Consider the following 15,618-nt stretch of genomic DNA (forward strand, 5'->3'; position numbering starts at 1 on the left):
TGTGATCAGGTACCTCTGTCCTCTACAACCCGCGCCTACCCAGAGAGACCAGCAGTCTGTCACCGCTAACCCTGCTATTCTCCTCTGCTACATCTGAAGAGGATCTATGTCTTCCCTGTGTTATGTCATTAAAGGACTCTGTTTCTGTTAAACCGCTTTTGGGTCCTCACTCACCTGCATAACACTTTTGAAGGTGGTACTGAATATGAGCTAATGCTAACGCCATACAATGCAGTCAGGTTATCACGTACGCTTCTGCCAGACTTATGGTGATCTCAACTGGAGTACCCCCATTGTCTTGAATGCACTGAAGTCGTTAGTTGATTTGAACACGGCATCAGAGTGTAAACTATGGTACCTCAGGGTTGCCAGATCAGACCCCCTTTCCAGGGGTATTTAGCTTAGAAAAACTGTCTGCCCCGCCACTTATTGTTGATAAATCCCCCATCTTATTAACATTTCCTGCATCATCTTCTCCATAATACCTTCCCCCAAGGACTTCACCTCCCAAAATGGATTGAGCTATATCTTGCAACTTTGTTTAGCTTTCGTGCTACGGTTGCATTGGCTTTTTGATTAGTTAACTCTAAACTACTTCTCATGTGTATGCCGTAACAAGTACAAAGATTTGTCACATGCTGAAGTGGCCAAACTAAGTTAAGACCTCAGGAAATGGGCGCAGTGAACGGCATTCTGGGATTAGGGAGTTCTTGCTTGACAAACATGGCTGCCATATTTTGTAAACTAAATTTACATGTTCCAATGGTACACTGCAGGGACCACTCAGTGATAACAAGCATGTGATCGTACGCGCCAGACTCTCCCATAAGTGTTAAATTGGGTGGAGATCTGGTGACAGACCGCACATGGCTCAAACCATTGTGACCACTCATGACCTATGGATGGGGGCATAGACACAGTAGCCAAAGTAAATGGCCTGCCAAGCATGATAGGTTGCTAATTACTCAGGAACCACACCTGTGGAATAACACTTGTTTAGGCCCTAAAACAACAAGTTACCCATTAATGATGAGATTCCAACGGGGTCGGGAGTCGCGGTCCTCGTTGAGGGTGGCCCAGCAGTGGTCAAGCACCAGCGCTACCTTGGGGTCAGAGGACGTAGTCAGCTCCACCTCAAAGTGCAGAGGCTGTCTCAGGTACCTCACCACTGGATAGTCCTCCTCCTGGTGGAACGTGTTATACGAGACGTCTGGAACACAGAGCAAGACAACCGGGGGTCTATTTTAGAGGCTAGGGGTCAAGTTGAAATTCTGAATTTGTGCACGCTTACCCTGAACGAGTCTCATTCTGAACATTAGTTAACCCGTCCCAGACTCTGCAAAAGGCTCGTTGTCACGCGGCCTGGTCAGAAAGGCCAATGTGCGAGTGATGTTGACTACATAGTAGCAGGAAACCTTTAACCTTAAAAGAGTATGCAACTTCAATAGGGGAAATATGCAACTTCAATAGGGTAAACTTCAAGCAGTGGAGTGGACACACTGATAGTAGAGGCACATTTTCCCTGTATACAAAGTATTGAGCAATTGGTGAAGGAAAAAAAAACACCCTATAACAGCTAATAGCTACAATTGTGATGCGTAATGCACTCATACAGCATGAATTGTTGATAAACTATGTAGTAGAGGGGTATTGCTTATTACAGCCTACAGAAGCAAACAGTCCATAAATACACAGTACCCATCACCTCAGGGTAATAGTCATTTTACCTTCCTGGTGGTGCCACAGGAGTTCACAGTTCACAGTGAAGTGGAAGTAGGTGAAGCGATCGTCGGGGTCGCTCAGGGTCAGCTGACCGGGGTTGAAAAATACACCTGAAGTCGTAAAATGTCTAACTAGTCATTTGTTATGCTAACTATCTAGCAAGAGGTTGCATAGCAACATCATCAACTTCCGGTTGACAGGTGAAGAGCTAGTACACGCGACTGAAAGCATACTGTTCGTTTACAGGTTGGAACAACCTATTTCGTATGTTTTTGCGGTCGTTTTTTGGAACCGTATAAGCTTAAATGTTGCGGCATCCTGCAGCACATCTTGCGTGGTTCAGCATAATTCTATGGCACGTTATTTAAGTGTCAGTCAAGACGCAATTTACCTCAATCTGCCGCCATCTACCACAAACGGTGGCTGCATAAGCTCCAAACTTTCAAAAGTAAGAACCACTGTACATCTGACAACTTTATCAGATGTAACATTTTACTGGTTGTCTCAGATAGAAAAACACTACTACTTTGTTCTCCTTTACCTCTTCTCTCTGCCTGTTTGTTCTTCTAGATTCTCCCCTTACATCTATGTCCCCATCTGTGGCAAATCCACCCTCGTCTCCTTTTCCGAACATTTTCCACCAAAAAATGTGTACAGTCTTGTAGGTAGACTCATCAATGATCCTTTCACCTTCATCCATCTCAGACGTACTCTCATCTGGGCTACCTGCACAGCCTACCTCAGTACAGATGTGCAGATCCACCAACCAAATGCACCACTACATTCACTTCCGAAACCGAATGTTTTTGATCGAACACAACATTTTTTAAATAATAATAATTCAATGTCCAAAGTCAGATTCCGCACTCATCTGGTATGTTGTGATTCAAACTGTAGCCCAAATGAGCGTGCTCTGGTATCAATGTTCATCGGGAGAAGACCTCAACTTCAAAACTTTGTTTTCTACAGCAAAGCTGGCTTACCTTATGTATTCACTACTGCACTTGTTTATTGCAAAAAACACATCCAAGAAACATCCACATCAAACCACACCCCCAAGACAATTCTTGTTTGCCTTCAGTCATGGCCGCTAGCATTTCTTAATGAGCATTGATGAAAAACAAGAGCTGTGCTCGAATACCCATACTAACATACTGTATACTACATACTTAATGAGTATATACTGAATATTATATATTATTAGTTCATTTTAGTATACTGTAAACTAACAGTATGCTTTCAATTGCGCGTACTAGCTTTTCACCTGTCTACCGGAAGTTGATGCTGTTGCTATGCAACGTTGCTATGCAACGTCTTGCTAGCTATCTAGCATAACAAATGACTGGTTAGACATTATACGACTTCGGGTGTGTTCTTAAATTCAATTAGGAGTTCCAGAATGCGCTCATGAATTCAGAGCGTTGTCAGATTGTCTGTTTGTAAATTCAGAGCAGAGTAGACAGCCAGAGCAAATTTACGAAAGCACCCGAATGTCCATTGAGAACGCACAAGGACTATACCATTTAGCTAAGCTCAGAATGACAGGAATAATCACGTCAAACATTGGGTAGTTAGTTAGATAGCCTATAGTTATTATATTGTCAAGTTTGATCTATAAGTAGCCAACTAACGTTAGGTATCTAGCTAACAACATACCGGTACATACTGCTGTACTGATACGCTATGTGGTTCGTAAGACCACTAACAAATTGTAACTAACAAATTGTCAGCCAATATAACGTGTAAGTTAACTTATTTCAAAAGTAATTACTTTATTACATTGCTCAACATTTTCTTAATATTTGTCATAATTAGTTAAAGCAATGAATTTGTATCCGCTCTCGTTGTACTTCGACTGCATATGTTCCGCCATTTTCAACAAATCTGGAAACGATGTGAAGCCACGCCCAGTTCCCGAAGAATTGCATTATTGGCCCTAAAGTACGGAAATAGTGTCCCCTTCGTGTATTCCTCATATTTTGGCTAATTTAGTACGACATCCTCGAACATTTGGCATACTAAATATATCCATAGTATTTTTTTATTTCTATTTTATTTCATCTTCATTTAACCAGTTAATGCTAGTTGAGAACAAGCTCTCATTTACAACTGCAACCTGGCCAAGATAAAGCAAAGCAGTTCGACACATACAACAACACAGAGTTACAGATGGAATAAACAAACATACAGTCAATAATACAGTGGAATAAGTCTATATACAGTGTGTGCAAATAAGGAAATGATAAGGGAGGTAAGGCAATAAATAGGCCATGGTGGCAAAGTAATTACAATATAGCAATTAAACACTGGAATGGTAGATGTGCAGAAGATGAATGTGCAAGTAGAGATACTGGGGTGCAAAGGAGCAAGATAAATAAATAAATACAGCAAGGGGATGAGGTAGTTGGATGGGCTATTTACAGATGGGCTATGTACAGGTGCAGTGATCTGTGAGCTGCTCTGACAGCTGGTGCTTAACTTCTTGGATATAGGGGGCGCTATTTTAATTTTTGGATGAAAAACGTTCCCGTTTTAAACAAGATATTTTGTCACGAAAAGATGCTCGACTATGCATATAATTGACAGCTTTGGAAAGAAAACACTCTGACATTTCCAAAACTGCAAAGATATTGTCTGTGAGTGCCACACTGTGATGTTACAGAAAAAAAAAGAAAGAAAAAACTCTTACACAAATAATCTTTTTGGAAAAAAATGAACATTTGCTATCTAACTGAGAGTCTTGTCATTGAAAACATCCGAAGTTCTTCAAAAGGTAAATGATTTTATTTGAATGCTTTTCTTGTTTTTGTGAAAATGTTGCCTGCTGAATGCTAGGCTTAATGCTATGTTAGGCTATCAATACTCTTACACAAATGCTTGTGTAGCTTTGGTTAAAGCATATTTAGAAATTCTGAGATGACCGTGTTGTTAACAAAAGGCTAAGCTTGTGTTTCAATATATTTATTTCATTTCATTTGCGATTTTCATGAATAGGAAACGTTGCGTTATGGTAATGAGCTTGAGGCTATGATTACGCTCCCGGATACGGGATTACTCGACGCTAGAGGTTAAAGCTTAGTGAGGGAGATCTGAGTCTCCAGCTTCAGTGATTTTTGCAGTTTGTTCCAGTCACTGGCAGCAGACAACTGGAAGTAAAGGCGGCCAAAGGAAAAATTGGCTTTGGGGGTGACCAGTGAGATTCACCTGTTGGAGCGTGTGCTATGGGTGGGTTCTGCTATGGTGACCAGTGAGCTGAGATAAGGCGGGGCTTTACCTAGCAGAGACTTGTAGATGACCTGGAGCCAGTGGGTTTGGCGACGAGTATGAAGCGAGGGCCAGCCAACGAGAGCATATAGGTTGCAGTGATGGGTAGTAAATGGGGCTTTTGGATTGGAGATGCAGTCTAACCAGACACCTAAGTATTTGTATTCCACATATTCTAAATCAGAACCGTCCAGAGTAGTGATGCTGGACGGGCGGACAGGTGCGGGCAGCGATCGGTTGAAGAGCATGCATTTAGTTTTACTTGCATTTAAGAGCAGTTGGAGGCCACGGAAGGAGAGTTGTATGGCATTGAAGCTCATCTGGAGGTTAGTTAACACAGTGTCCAAAGAAGGGCCAGAGGTATACAGGTATACATTTACATTTACATTTAAGTCATTTAGCAGACGCTCTTATCCAGAGCGACTTACAAATTGGTGCTTTCACCTTATGACATCCAGTGGAACAGCCACTTTACAATAGTGCATCTAGGTCTTTTAAGGGGGGGGTGAGAAGGATTACTTTATCCTATCCTAGGTATTCCTTAAAGAGGTGGGGTTTCAGGTGTCTCCGGAAGGTGGTGATTGATTCCGCTGTCCTGGCGTCGTGAGGGAGTTTGTTCCACCATTGGGGGCCAGAGCAGCGAACAGTTTTGACTGGGCTGAGCGGGAACTGTACTTCCTCAGTGGTAGGGAGGCGAGCAGGCCAGAGGTGGATGAACGCAGTGCCCTTGTTTGGGTGTAGGGCCTGATCAGAGCCTGGAGGTACTGAGGTGCCGTTCCCCTCACAGCTCCGTAGGCAAGCACCATGGTCTTGTAGCGGATGCGAGCTTCAACTGGAAGCCAGTGGAGAGAGCGGAGGAGCGGGGTGACGTGAGAGAACTTGGGAAGGTTGAACACCAGACGGGCTGCGGCGTTCTGGATGAGTTGTAGGGTTTAATGGCACAGGCAGGGAGCCCAGCCAACAGCGAGTTGCAGTAATCCAGACGGGAGATGACAAGTGCCTGGATTAGGACCTGCGCCGCTTCCTGTGTGAGGCAGGGTCGTACTCTGCGGATGTTGTAGAGCATGAACCTACAGGAACGGGCCACCGCCTTGATGTTATTTGAGAACGACAGGGTGTTGTCCAGGATCACGCCAAGGTTCTTAGCGCTCTGGGACGAGGACACAATGGAGTTGTCAACCATGATGGCGAGATCATGGAACGGGCAGTCCTTCCCGGGAGGAAGAGCAGCTCCGTCTTGCCGAGGTTCAGCTTGAGGTGATGATCCGTCATCCACACTGATATGTCTGCCAGACATGCAGAGATGCGATTCGCCACCTGGTCGTCAGAAGGGGGAAAGGAGAAGATTAATTGTGTGTCGTCTGCATAGCAATGATAGGAGAGACCATGTGAGGTTATGACAGAGCCAAGTGACTTGGTGTATAGCGAGAATAGGAGAGGGCCTAGAACAGAGCCCTGGGGGACACCAGTGGTGAGAGCACGTGGTGAGGAGACGGATTCTCGCCACGCCACCTGGTAGGAGCGACCTGTCAGGTAGGACGCAATCCAAGCGTGGGCCGCACCGGAGATGCCCAACTCGGAGAGGGTGGAGAGGAGGATCTGATGGTTCACAGTATCGAAGGCAGCCGATAGGTCTAGAAGGATGAGAGCAGAGGAGAGAGAGTTAGCTTTAACAGTGCGGAGCGCCTCCGTGATACAGAGAAGAGCAGTCTCAGTTGAATGACTAGTCTTGAAACCTGACTGATTTGGATCAAGAAGGTCATTCTGAGAGAGATAGCGGGAGAGCTGGCCAAGGACGGCACGTTCAAGAGTTTTGGAGAGAAAAGAAAGAAGGGATACTGGTCTGTAGTTGTTGACATCGGAGGGATCGAGTGTAGGTTTTTTCAGAAGGGGTGCAACAATTCCCCCTCTTATCGCTATTCATTTTATTTATCACATCTCTAAGTGTAATAATAGTATCAGCTATGTCTCTTCCAGGCACACTATAATTTTGTGTAGGTGCTATAATATCATTTAAAACCATCTTCATCCTATTTGCCAATATCTTAGCTAAAATCTTATAATCTGAGTTTAATAAACTAATTGGCCTATAATTCTCTCATTTTAATTTGCTCCCCTTATTTTTATATAAAATCGATATCAGCCCTGTCACCATGGAGTCTGAAACAGTATTATTATCTTCCATATATTGATACACTTCCATTAAAATCGGTGCTAAAAAACTTTCATACATTTTATAAAACTCTGCAATTAGTCCATCTACTCCAGGACTTTTATTTATTTGTAAACCCTTAATTGCATCTTTCACTTCATCCACTGTTATCTTCCTATCACATCTTTGCTTATCCTCAACACCAATTTGCACATCCACACTACCTAAAATCTCCTTTACACACCCCTCATCCACCTCCCCTTTCTTAAATAAATCCTTATAAAAATTCTGTACGGTTTCTAATATCTCAACATAATCATTTACCACTTCACCCTTTACATTTTCTATCTCACTAATATATGATTTCGTCTGTTTAGTTTTCTCTAAACCAAGAAAAAAAGACGTACATTTTTCCCCTTCCAACACATACTTTGCCCTACTTCTAATAGATGCCCCCTTGCACTTATCTATTTCACATTTGCTCAATTGTGCCTTTAAATCTAAAAACCTTTCAATATTATAAATAGGATCAATATCACATTTCCTCATTTCTTCATTCAATTTTTCTCTTAAAAAATGTTCTTCTCTTGTCATCCTACTCCTCTTCTTCCTTGCATATCTAATACTAAAACCTTTAATTTTTTTCTTTACATTTTCCCACCACTGGCACTTATCATTCCCTTTGTGCTTATCCTCCATTTCATGTTCTATCAAAGATTTAAGCTGTATTCCATATTCTTCATCACCAAGATACCCTGCATTCATGCACCATATTCCCCCCTTTCCTTTCCTTATCTAACCCCACCGAAAATGTTAACCCAGCATGATCACTAAAAGTTGTAAAAATATAATTAATATCCTTCATAAAATTCATTAACCCTTCATTTACTAAAACCATATCTATCAGTGTCTGTTTCAACTCCCCTAAAACCACCTGCCTTCTAGAAAATCCTCTCTTATTCGGGTTCTCGTCTCTCCATATATCAATCAAACTGTTTTCACACATAATCTTCCTTAAAACTCCCCTCGATACGTCACTTCTAAAAATAGCTCCCCTTGACATATCTAATCTATTCATTTTAACATTAAAATCCCCAACTAAAATACAGTTACCCTTGCACCATTTCCCTAATTCTAAAAATAAATTCCTCTAGCTGGTCTGTCATAATATAATAGAGACAGTAGATCTAGCTGGTCTGTCATAATATAATAGAGACAGTAGATCTAGCTGGTCTGTCATAATATAATAGACACAGTAGATCTAGCTGGTCTGTCATTATATAATAAAGACAGTAGATCTAGCTGGTCTGTCATTATATAATAAAGACAGTAGATCTACCTGTTCTGTCATAATATAATAGAGACAGTAGATCTAGCTGGTCTGTCATAATATAATAGAGACAGTAGATCTAGCTGGTCTGTCATTATATAATAAAGACACAGTAGATCTAGCTGGTCTGTCATAATATAATAACAGAGATCTAGCTAGATCTAGAACTAGCTGGTCTGTCATAATATAATAGACACAGTAGATCTAGCTGGTCTGTCAATAAAGACACAGTAGATCTAGCTGGGCTGTCATAATATAATAGACACAGTAGATCTAGCTGGTCTGTCATTATATAATAAAGACAGTAGATCTAGCTGGTCTGTCATTATATAATAAAGACAGTAGATCTAGCTGGTCTGTCATAGTACAAAAGAGACACTAGAACTAGCTGGTCTGTCATAATATAATAGAGAAAGTAGATCTAGCTGGTCTGTCAGAAAATAATAGAGAAAGTAGATCTAGCTGGTCTGTCATAATATAATAGAGCTAGTAGATCTAGCTGGTCTGTCATAATATAATAGAGACCGTAGATCTAGCTGGTCTGTCATATTATAATGGAGACAGTAGATCTAGCTGGTCTGTCATAATATAATAGACAGTAGATCTAGCTGGTCTGTCATAATATAATAGAGACAGTAGATCTAGCTGGGTTGTCATAATATAATAGAGACAGTAGATCTAGCTGGTCTGTCATAGTACAAAAGAGACAGTAGGTCTAGCTGGTCTGTCATAATATAATAGAGACAGTAGATCTAGCTGGTCTGTCATTTTATAATAGAGACATAGACAGTAGATTTAGCTGGTCTGTCATAATATAATAGAGACAGTAGATCTAGCTGGTCTGCCATAATATAATAGAGACATATAGACAGTAGATCTAGCTGGTCTGTCATAATATAATCTACTGTCTCTATTATATTATGACAGACCAGCTAGATCTACTATCTCTATTATATTATGACAGACCAGGTAGATCTACTGTCTCTATTGTATTATGACAGACCAGCTAGATCTAATGTCTCTATTATATATTGACAGACCAGCTAGATCTTTTGAACCACATCATTTTTAACCAAAATAGCCACTCCACATGTTTTTTCACTTCCATGACTACAAAATATTAGCTCAGACCATTTGCTCTTAATCTCCAACATTTTGGAGTCTGTCCAATTAGTCTCTTGAAAAAACCACATGTCAGCTTTCACAGACACCAAAACCTGCTCCAATTTGTTCATATTTCTCAGACTGTTCCCATTTAGTGGTGCAACTTTAACCATTGTTAATGTATGTAGAAATATAGTCAAAGAAAAACACGTCATTTCAAAATAGACTTTTTACCAGATCCCATCACCTCCCTAGCTTTCGTCAATGATCTCTTATTTCTAGCAAACAACTGAAAATCCTCACTACCTATTTCTTCGTCCGACTCATGACTTGGACTTATGAGAGGAGCAACATTCAAGCCTTTTGTAAAATGCGCTTTAACCGTGCCATCAACTCCAGTGGACCCAGCCCTCTCTTTGGTGTTATTTTCACACAGGCTTAAAGCAGGTTCAGGCACCTGAGAAGCACCTTGCACCATCTCTACCTGTGTATCTAATTCACCAATCCTGTGCTGCTGCTCCACTTTGTCAGCAGCAGAGACCAAGACTGCGTCTCGAGTACTGCCAGAAGGAATTACAAACTCTCCAAGCACATCTATAGTTGTCTCTGCAATAACCTGCGACACACTTTCCATATCACTCTCTTCCCCTCTCTCCATAGCCACACTCTCATCATCTTCTTCAGTAATGAGGTCTATTGTTTGCAGAAATAAGACATCATTCACCTTTTTACATTTACATCTGCCCTTAGGTCTGTCACACCTTCTACACATATCACCAATGTTCGAACATTCACTGAAATAATGCCCTTGTTCACCACATTTATGACATATAAATTCTGGACATTCTTTAAGTATGTGTCCCGGTTGAATACAAAGTCTACATACCTTAACTTGGTTATCGTGGATCACTCGGAAATATTCAAATCCCTCTACTGTATTGAACTTTGTTGAGTAAGGCAATGATTGCACACTGTCCGTAAACTTCACTTTACAAAATCTCGTCCCATCCACAATGTCCGTTCCTGGCCACATCCTCCTCTTGATTGGTGTTGTCGCATTCACTTTCCATCCTTGTAATTTCTCATATATTTCATCATCCGTAATATATGCCGGCAAGTTCAAAAAGGACACCACAAGTTCATCGTTCCCCAGTTCCTTCGCCATGACTTGACAGCTCTTTATTTTTAGCCCGTCTATTAGTCTTTCTTTTCCCCTCTCATGTGACATGGTTATTTCGTACTAATTTCTGTCTTTCGTTCTACATCCCAAAATCGTTCCGCATACTTCTTTTATTCCTCTCAGCAATTCCATCGTTGTTATTTTTTCTTCACCAATAACTTCCACGTTCACCGTCAGTTCTTTCTCATATTTTCTTCTCCTCAACTCTTCATTCGACGCTCTTTTTTCTCCGTTGTCCATTCTCGTTGTTGTTGTTATTCTTGATGTCGAAGCCATTTGAATCCGTCCGGTTATTTTACGTAGAATCCCCCAAACAGCTGACGCCGTTGGGGGATAAAAACGCAACTATTTACAATAAACTACACCAACACAAACTTCCTCACTTAAAATTTATGAACAACAAAAAAACAAAAACGATATTTTTCTCTCCAAACAATTCAAACACCTGCTGCTCACTCACTTCCAAAAAGGGGCGTACTCAGGCCAGTGTGGCCGTAAGCGAGAGACTATCTCTTGGTGCACTATATAAAGTCAAAGTGAGTCTGATTAACAGCTGTTGCATTTTCACCATTTAGATAAGAATCTTTGTGTCACTCAAAATGTGGAAAAAATTGCATATACTGTAGCCATAATTTGTAGCACAGATTGTTGGATGAAATACAAACTAACCTTGCTTACTTATTTCAAAGCGAGGGCACATATTTCAGCCTTGTGGGAAAAACGGACAAAGAGTTGACAAAATGCTTACAGCACCTGGTATTCCCAGGCGGTCTCCCATCCAAGTACTAACCAGGCCCGACCCTGCTTAGCTTCCGAGATCAGACGAGATCAGGCGTACTCAGGACAGTGTGGCCGTAAGCGAGAAACTATCTCTTGGTGCACTATATAAAGTCAAAGTGAGTCTGATTAACAGCTGTTGCATTTTCACCATTTAGATAAGAATCTTTGTGTCACTCAAAATTGCATATACTGTAGCCATAATTTGTAGCACAGATTGTTGGATGAAATACAAACTAACCTTGCTTACTTATTTCAAAGCGAGGGCACATATTTCAGCCTTGTGGGAAAAAACGGACAAAGAGTTGACAAAATGCTTACAGCACCTGGTATTCCCAGGCGGTCTCCCATCCAAGTACTAACCAGGCCCGACCCTGCTTAGCTTCTGAGATCAGACGAGATCAGGCGTACTCAGGACAGTGTGGCCGTAAGCGAGAAACTCTCTTGGTGCACTATATAAAGTCAAAGTGAGTCTGATTAACAGCTGTTGCATTTTCACCATTTAGATAAGAATCTTTGTGTCACTCAAAATTGCATATACTGTAGCCATAATTTGTAGCACAGATTGTTGGATGAAATACAAACTAACCTTGCTTACTTATTTCAAAGCGAGGGCACATATTTCAGCCTTGTGGGAAAAAACAAAGAGTTGACAAAATGGACAAAGAGTTGACAAATGATGCTTACAGCACCTGGTATTCCCAGGCGGTCTCCCATCCAAGTACTAACCAAGCCCGACCCTGCTTAGCTTCCGAGATCAGACGAGATCAGGCGTACTTTTTTTTTTTATTATAAAAAAAGGTTTCAATTACAATATTTTATCAAATGTACAATACACAAAAAACCAAGACTAACATAGGCAGGTGAACAATTCACCCCCTATCAAATCAAAGAACTCAAATAACTAAAATAAAACAAAAACATAATAAAAACATAACATAAATTCTAATCTCACAAAACAGGCATGTTGAAATCAACTTACCAATCAACTATAAAAACCAAAAGGAAATTAACATACCAATACTTTCAAAAATGATAAGTAATTCTTCCACCCTCCACCCTTGAAATCAACCCACTCCCTTCCACAAAAGCTTCATCAAACCATTCACTTCCATAATAATGAAACATATCTATATGCTTCTTCAACAATACTACAAAAATATCCCACACCCTTACCCTCTTCCCCTCAAAGAAAGCATAATTTCTCCTACAAAAAATAGCATACCTCACAAAACTCAAAACAACATTCAACAAAACAACATTAACACCCTCACATTTACCAGCCACGCCAAATAACACCAATTCATTCCACACATATTTTTTCAAAATATCCCCCTTCCAGTTTCTATGTATCATTCCCTTTACCTTACAAAAGAAATCTTTTAATTCCTCACATTCCACAAACAAATGTATTAAATTTTCCGGTAACTCACCACATAGATCACATTCTCTTTTTATTTCCCTATTGATTTGATGTAACACCACCTTTGTATATATACGATTATGCCTTATTTTAAAATCATTACTTTCACATTCCATACTATTGTATTTTACATTTAAAGTTTTCCATATCTTTTTTACGTCCAAAGTTGGAAAAATTCCTTTCCAAACTTTCTCCGCAGCTGGCCTTTTCACATTTTTCTCTACCATTATTTTATAGAATTTTTTCACCGGGATACTAGATAAATGAGCCTTCTCCTTACTGTTTCCAATAAATAAATTAGGAAAGACAAATAAATCTTCTCTAACAACTTCACTATTGATTAAATCCACCCATGTATTTGGTATACTTTCTTTTATCTTCTCGTACATATTCTTCACTGTTCCCCTACCCACCTCTACATCCCATTCATGGATGGTATCAAAAATAGCTTCTTCAGGAAAAAAACCTGGAATTACCTCATATGTGTAGTCTTTTATTTGTCTAAGACCTGCACTCATAAATACTTCACTATATAACACCTTTTCTTCGTACTTAATTTTCTCATTCAGAAAAACAGGATGATTCATAATTAGGTCAATATGCCCACACTCATAATACACATTAGGCAACAACTCTGCCCATGCATTTAGCACTTCTTTATAAAAATCTGGTACCTTTTCCCACATTTTCCTTTTAAGACCCATCAACAAACCATTATCTTCACATCCACCACTCTCATCCAAATAGACTTTGAAAAATTGTTTCCAGCCATAATCTAAGCTGCCATACAAATATTTCTTTACTGTTTTTATCCTCATAGCTTTTCTTTTAATGTCAAAATCTACAAGTTTTAAACCTCCATCATCATAGTCTGCTATCAATGTTTTCTGCGCAATTCTAACACCTTTACCATCCCATATAAAATTAGACACCACATTATTCAATTCATTTATAACCCACTCTGGCATGTCTAGAACTCCCAAAATATACACAAGTTTAGATGATACCAAAGCATTTACAACAATTACTTTACCTTTTAACTTTAATTTTCTATTTTTCCAGAAATTCAAAGTTAGCTTGATTTTATTGAGAATCCCCGTCCAAGTTATATCCCTTGCCTCTTTCTCCTTTACACCAATATTTACGCCCAGCACCTTCATAAAATCCTTAGCTACCTTAAATGGAATCTCACACTTATTTGCATTAATATCCCCCAAAAACATAATTTCTGTCTTCTCTATATTAACTTCAGCCCCTGATGCCTTACAGTAGATATCTATGATTTTCATAATGCTTTCAATGCTACCTACATCCTTCACAGTAAAAGTAGTGTCATCAGCATACTGATGTATAACACTGACATCACCACCTGGGATTCCAACACCCCTCACCTCTTTGTCTCCAAGTATTAAAACAGCTAAAGGTTCCGTAGAAACACTGTACAATAGAGCTGACAAAGGACAACCCTGCCTTACTGACCTCTCTATAGGGAATGTATCTGTTAACACTCCGTTACATTTAACACAACTTTTTGCTCTACTATACAACAAGTTAATCCAAGATACAAATTTTGGTCCGAAACCAAACCTCTCCAAAGTCTGTAGCAGAAAACTATGTTCCACTTTATCAAAAGCTTTCTTAAAATCTAAACTTAAAACTATACCACCTTCATTTTTCATATGATTAACAACATCTCTAATTGTACAAATTATATCTGCAACATCTCTTCCAGGTATTCCGTAGGCTTGTGTTGATGTAATAATACTTCCAATCACCTTTTTCATCCTATTAGCTAAAACTTTAGTCAGTATTTTATAATCTGAATTTAGAAGACTAATAGGCCTATAATTTTCTAGCTGTAACCTACTGCCTCTATTTTTAAATAAGATGGTTAACATACCAATTGACATAGACTCAGGGATTTCCTTATTCTCTTCCATATACTGAAAAACCTTCAATAAAATGGGTGCCAAAATATCCACAAAAACTTTATAGAATTCATTTGTTAAACCATCCAAACCTGGACTTTTATTTCCTTGAGTATTCTCAATTGCTTCCTTGATTTCTATAATTGAAATCTCTTCATCACACATCCTTCTATCTGTCTGAGATACTTTGGCACTGATTTTCTCCAACACTTTTTCAACACACACTTTATCAACATCATTCTTTTTATAAAGATTTCTGTAAAAGGATTCAACTGAATCTACGATGTCAACAAAATCATTTACCTTTACACCTTTTTCATTTTCCAATTCCACAATATAACTCTTAAATTGCTTTCGTTTTTCAAGCCCCAGAAAAAAGGAAGTACATTTCTCTCCCTCCAAGGCATACTGTGCCTTACTCCTAACAATAGCACCGAAACATTTCTTTTTTTCATAAAACCCTAGCTCTGCATGGATTTTCAAATAGTTCACTACATCATAGTCTGGATCAGCATCTGCCTTTTCAAGTTCATGTAACATCCTATTTCTAAGCATTTTTTCTTTCAACTTATCTACACGGTTACGATTTTTGGAGTATCTAATACTCCTGTTTTTTACTTTAACCTTCACTTCCTCCCACCATAAACACACATTCTCCTTTAACAGTACGTTAGACATTTCACCTTCGATACATTCAACAATTTCCTTTATATAACTTTCCTCCTTTAACAGACTGGC

At 39.6% G+C, this 15,618-nt stretch overlaps 2 non-coding genes across 2 annotated transcripts; both read right to left on the bottom strand.

The window, feature by feature from the left end:
• Window positions 1–11,493: 11,493 nt before the first annotated feature.
• Window positions 11,494–11,612, bottom strand: LOC135569903 (5S ribosomal RNA). Its single transcript, XR_010463325.1, has one exon. It is a non-coding gene; the product is annotated as a 5S ribosomal RNA (ribosomal RNA).
• Window positions 11,613–11,843: 231 nt separating this feature from the next.
• On the bottom strand, window positions 11,844–11,962 carry LOC135569877 (5S ribosomal RNA). The gene has a single exon (XR_010463299.1). It is a non-coding gene; the product is annotated as a 5S ribosomal RNA (ribosomal RNA).
• Between the last annotated feature and the right edge of the window lie 3,656 nt (window positions 11,963–15,618).

The sequence above is a fragment of the Oncorhynchus nerka genome, unplaced genomic scaffold (genome assembly GCF_034236695.1).
Source record: "Oncorhynchus nerka isolate Pitt River unplaced genomic scaffold, Oner_Uvic_2.0 unplaced_scaffold_1153, whole genome shotgun sequence".
In the NCBI taxonomy this organism is placed as follows: domain Eukaryota; kingdom Metazoa; phylum Chordata; class Actinopteri; order Salmoniformes; family Salmonidae; genus Oncorhynchus; species Oncorhynchus nerka.